The sequence below is a fragment of the Eucalyptus grandis genome, chromosome 8 (assembly GCF_016545825.1).
Source record: "Eucalyptus grandis isolate ANBG69807.140 chromosome 8, ASM1654582v1, whole genome shotgun sequence".
In the NCBI taxonomy this organism is placed as follows: Eukaryota; Viridiplantae; Streptophyta; class Magnoliopsida; order Myrtales; family Myrtaceae; genus Eucalyptus; species Eucalyptus grandis.
The window spans coordinates 49,583,524-49,589,710 of NC_052619.1; positions in this window are offsets into that span (position 1 = coordinate 49,583,524).

The following is a 6,187-nucleotide window of genomic DNA, read 5'->3' on the forward strand; positions in this document are numbered from 1 at the left end:
CAAGCGCCCTAAGCTGGTTTGATAAGGGAAAAGGCAAGGAAGAAGCAGGTCCTTCGGGGAAGAAACCCAAGTTTAACCAACATGAAAGAGGGAAGCGTCCCCGCATGAAAAAGCTTGCAAGGGTGAAATGCTACAATTGTGACAAGAAGGGTCACTATGCTTGCGGACTGTCGTGAGCCAAAGAAGGTATGCACCCCTTGTACTTTTCAGAACTTTATTTGTGTCGAGTTCTGTTTTCTTAAGCGAGTCTAATCCTTTGTGGGTGTGGATTCGGGAGCGACGGACCATGTAGCGAAGGATAGAGGATCCTTCGTGGAATTCCGATGAGTACCAAGCTGGAACTAAGTGGATCTATGTGGGAAACAACTCCGAGCTGAAGTGAAAGGAATTGGCACATGCCAACCGAATATGCGTGGTGGACGCACTTTGTTCCTTCATGATGTGCTGTATGCTCCGGAGATTCGTCGGAATTTAGTGTCCGTATTAGTGTTGGTTAAATTAGGTTTTAATATGAACTTACGTAATAGAGGTGTGAATTTGTTTTTGGATACAAATTACTATGGTTGTGGTTATTTTCTGAATGGTTTTATTGTATTAGATATTGATTATGTTAATACTAATGTTTGTTATTCCCTTCTCACGTCTCTAATAAATATGATAATGATGTGAATGTGTGGCATGCTAGACTTGGTCACATTGGCCAACAGCGTATGAACAGACTAGCCAAAGAGGGCTTGTTGGGCAATATTGAAAAAGTCGATTTGCCCATATGTAAGCATTGCCTAGAAGGAAAAACGACAAGGAAACCATTTGGAAAAGGAAAAAGAGCTGAATTTCCTCTGCATTTAATCCATACTGATATATGTGGTCCAATGAATGTGAAAGGAAGGCATGGGGCTGTTTATTTCATCACTTTTATAGATGATTACACTCGATTTGGATATGTCTATTTGATTTCTCATAAATCTGAAGCAATAAGTTGTTTCAAAAAGTTTATGAACCTGGTAGAGAATCAATTAGACAAGAAAATAAAAACATTGAGATCCGATCGAGGTCAAGAATATTTATCTGATGAGTTCAGAAAATTGTGTGATGAAAAAGGAATAGAAAGACAGTTGTCTATTCCATATACTCATCAACAAAATGGTGTTGCGAGAGAGAAGAAACAGAACCCTACCTGGAGATGGTTAGGTCCATGATGGCGCATGCTAACTTACCCATTACCTTTTGGAGTGATGCTTTGTTAATCGCTGCTTATATACTTAACCGTGTGCCTTCCAAATCAGTTACTTCCACTCCATATGAGTTATGGACAGGTAGAAAACCGGACTTAAGTTTTCTTAAGCCATGGGGTTGTGCTGCCTACACACATGAGTCCTCTCACAAGTTTGGGAAATTGGGTCCCAGAGGAAAGAAGAGTATTTTCATAAGATACTCAGAACACTCAAAAGGGTATGTGTTCATAGGTGAGCAGGAAAGTTGGAGTATAAGCGAGTTTGAATCACGAGATGTCACATTCCTAGAGGATGAATTTCCTAAGAAGGGCGAAATAGGGAAGATTGTTCCCTATTTGAGACCTTGGATCGAGGATAATGATATTAGTGGAGTTCATCCAAGTGGGAGTAATATGAGAAGTGATGAATTGAATTCAACTCATTCTCAATTGGAACCACTTGATGAGGCGACATCATTACCTAATCCAAGTGGGAGCATAATGGGAAATGATGTGCAAAGTGTACAATCTCCCATTAGGCGAACAAGTCGCCAAAGTATTCCCCGTCGACGTTTTGGCATTGAAGGGGAAACTTTTATGGTTGCTCCACAAGATGAGGATGAGCCAAGAAATATTAATGAGGCTCGAATTGCCCTAGTAAGGAAAAATAGATCAATGCAATGGAAGAGGAAATGGAGTCAATGAAATCAAACCAAGTCGGGAAGCGGTTGATCGCAAAAGGGACGCTTGAGCTATTGGGAACAAATGGGTTCTCAAAATAAAGCGAAAGGCTGATGGCTCGATTGAAAGGCATAAGGCTCGCCTTGTGGCGAAGGGGTATAATCAACAGGAAGGAATTGATTATGAAGATACGTTTTCTCTGTAGTGAGATTTACCTCAATTCGCATTATTCGGCAATAGTGGCTAGTCTGGATCTTGAATTACATCAAATGGATGTAAAGACTGCTTTCCTCAATGGAGAATTAGAGGAAGAGATATATATGGAACAACTGTTGGTTTCATAGTGAAAGGCCAAGAAGAAAAAGTATGTCAACTTTTGAGGTCGATATATGGTCTTAAGCAGTCATCAAGACAATGGTATATACGTTTTCATAATGCCATAATGGCATATGATTTTACGATGATTGATGAGGATCATTGTGTATATATCAAAAGATCCAAGGATCAATTTGTGATCATATCATTATATGTTGATGATATACTAATAGCTGGAAGCAATATGGAGTTTGTTAAGACTGTCAAGAGTTGGTTGTCTTCCAACTTTGAGATGAAGGATATGGGTGAGGCTGCATACATTCTTGGAGTTAAGATTTCAAGAGATCGTTCGAAGAGATCGTTGTCTCTTTCGCAAGAAACCTATATAAATAAGGTTCTTGAACGATTTCGTATGCAAGATTGTAAACCCATAGACACTCCTATTGCAAAAGGTGAAGGATTGAGCCATAGACTGTGTCCAAGGACTCCACAAGAGAAGGAACAAATGAAACATGTTCCTTATGCAAGTGCTGTTGGGAGCTTGATGTACGCTATGATGTGTACAAGACCCGACATATGTTTTGCAGTTGGAATGGTGAGTAGATACCAATCCAATCCAGGTCCAGCACATTGGAAAGCCGTTAAGAGAATACTGAGGTATTTGAAGGGAACTGCTGATTACAAGTTGAATTACCAAGGAAAGGATCTGCGACTTGAAGGCTATTCGAGATGCTGATTGGGGAGGAGATTTAGATGAAAGAAAATCTACCTCAGGATTTGCTTTCTTACTGAGCAATGGCGCCATATCATGGAGTAGTAAGAAGCAAACATGCATAGCCTTATCCACGATGGAAGCTGAGTTCGTGGCATTATCAGCAGCAGTACAAGAAGCAGTTTGGCTTAAGAGATTCTTGGATCATTTAGGTGTTATTGAGAAAGCTGCAAATCAATTATTGGTTAATTGTGATAGCCAAGCAGCTATAGCGTACACCAAAGATCCAAAGTATCATGGCAAGACCAAACATATAGATACCAAGTATAACTTTGTAAAAGATATGGTTGCACGAAAGGATGTGAACTTGCAGTACATATCTATGCATAGAATGGTAGCAGATCATATGACAAAGCCAATACCTAGAGATGTGTTTTGTGGTCATGTAAAATCTCTAGGATTGCGTAGAGTTTGATGTACTGAATTGTAATTTCCCTGAGTTGTTCACATTTATGAAATTTTGTTTTTCATTGATTAATGCCTATGAATCTTTGTATGATCTTTATGCATCTTAATACTTAGTGTATTATTTTAAGTTGAGAAGTATGTCGGACAGATAAAAGATTAGCCTACTCACACGGGTAATCGCCTCTATTTACTGTGTGATAAATAGAGATGAGACAGTATTTAAAGCTTATTATCTAGGTGATAATCGAGAGCTCAAGCTTAAAATACGCATGTCGCCTTAACTAAGTGTTAAGATGAGAACATAATACTTGTGATGTCCGAAAGTAAAATACCCCACATATTTTACTTTATCGTCTAAGATGCCGGATGTGAGTTCGATGAATTTTGTGAATGAGTAGATACGTGAACTCGAGTTAGACATTGGGTATGTCGAACTATCATCTGTACGGTATTGAAAAAGTGTAGACATACGCTCCATGGGAAAGGAGTTAATACCGTAATACGTATTTCATACTACGTATGCATAAGACGACCAATAAGAGTGGCAAAAAGTTAGATCTCAACTTTTATGACGTGTGAGACTCTTGAGGAAAAGAGTTCCTCAATTTTTGTCCCCTCATGACTCTTACTTATTCTCAAGATTTCTATTTAGTGTTTGCTATCTTAGGATGTTGCCAATGGTCATGTGTTTGATTCGATCTAATGGGACATTTCTAGAAAAGCAAGCTGGACTGAAATTGAGAGTTTGAAGGAAAGAGGAAGATCGATTTCGGAGAATCACATTGTGGTTTTGTATTCACTGGTTGACCAATTATGAGTGTCTTTATGATAATTATAATTGTGAATACAATATATATATATATATATATATATATATATATATCATGTTTAAAAGAGATCAAGGGAGATATAAATGTGATCAATCGATCTAGGGTACTGCATACTAAATCTACTCAAAGTGTGACGCCCAATTATGAGCTGCTACATATTCCTAACAGATGTATGGCAACGAGCTCTCAAAGTATGCTGGTCGCACGGATTATTCACCAGTATGAATGTTGAAGTGAGGTAAAGAGAATCCTGTTCGGCCCACCATGTTAAGAGAGAGTCTATGATGGATTATTCTCTGATGGGCCTGAGTAGGGCCTGTCCGCCCATGTTGGTTTTGGACCACCATGTGCGAGTGGGAGATGAAGGCTTTATTTGATTTGGGCTTAAGGCCCATCCGCCAAAGTTGGGCCCGAAAGCCCGGCCCACGGGAATAAGGCCCGTGGAAAGAGGGAGGTATAAAAGGAAGAGAGAGAGAGAAAGTAATGTACGTTGAATCAGAATTACGTTTTTCTCCCGCGTTTCTCTCCCAAAAGGACAGTAGGCATACGGCTTCCAATTTCTTCCCTTCAAGGCTTCATCGGATTGATTCGACCGGATTCTCTTCCTCCATTGGCGTTTGGTGTTTAATCTGTGGCTAACAAGGTACGCTCGAATCCGTGGTGTGCTTTACGATCGGTGATGCGTGGTTTTTCCCGGGCTTCGTCTTCCGCATTGATTTAGGGGTTCGATTTAGTGTCGAATCCGGTTTTCGGGGATCAGTCATTCCCTACAGTCTGAAATTTATACACCAAACTCTCTCTGAAGTAGCACTATCGATTTTGTTGGTAATTTCATGATGATTAATGGTGGTGTAGCGTCCCTTCAAGAAACAAGCGACCCCGTTGACCAACATACCACGCCCGTTGACACTTGCATGTGAGGGGGGCAAGTTCCGGAGATGCTGAGACTACACCCTGGATTTGATTTAAGAAATCCAGCCTTCGCGTTCGTCAATGTCGTTATTCGTGGGAAACGGCGAATGTCTGTATAATTATATCATATCAAAATAGAGATTACCAACTTAATCAAAATTGCAGTTGCATCTTTGACTAACATGTTCAATCAAATGATTCTTATCCGTAGCTAAAAAGCACTAGCTGACCCAATTGAAGTATTACCCCACTACTTCATAATAAAACAATATGATAAATGTTGTTGAGATTGCTCAGCTCGAGAGAAAAAAGATCAGCATTAAGATGACCCTTAAATGTGCGGTGAATGGACACATTTGCATTTAATGCAACTAGTTTGAGCAGTGTAGCATCAACTAGGTGGTGCAAGATCAGGTTGGTTTTGCTGGGGAATTTCCTAGCTCATGGATCATCATAGCACTTCCTATTTTAGATTACAGAATCAAGGAAAATGAGATTTTATGTAGGTAATTCCATGTCATATTAACTTCATAATTCTACAGGTGAGTATAAGAAAGGATACATCTGCAGAATCTAGAAAATACTCAGCAACCTACAATAATGGCGTCGACGAGATAAGACAATTCATATCTCGTTTACACATCTACCAACAAACACATGGCAATTATTTTACCTAAAAAAAAAAAAATTTCTTAAATGAATTTTCTTAAGGAGTATCTAATTGGCATTTGTCAAGCAATTGATTGTGAAAATTCTTTAATATTTTTATGCACCGAAATTTCTTGTATTATGAACGTCTTAAAAATTGAACTGCTGCATGTCAAATATGACAAGTATCTGCAAAACCACCTGTTTATAATCAATTTTCCAAAATTAGAATTGATTTTTTGTTTCATTTTGTGATGATAAATGACCAACTTTGACTCAGTGGCTGGAGTATTGCTTTCGCATGGCAAGACTCGTCATTTCAAATCCAGCAGTAGGTAGATCTTTTATTATAAAGTTGGAAGAGAGAGAGAAAGAGAGATTTTGGGCTCATTTTTTTTTTTTTTTTTG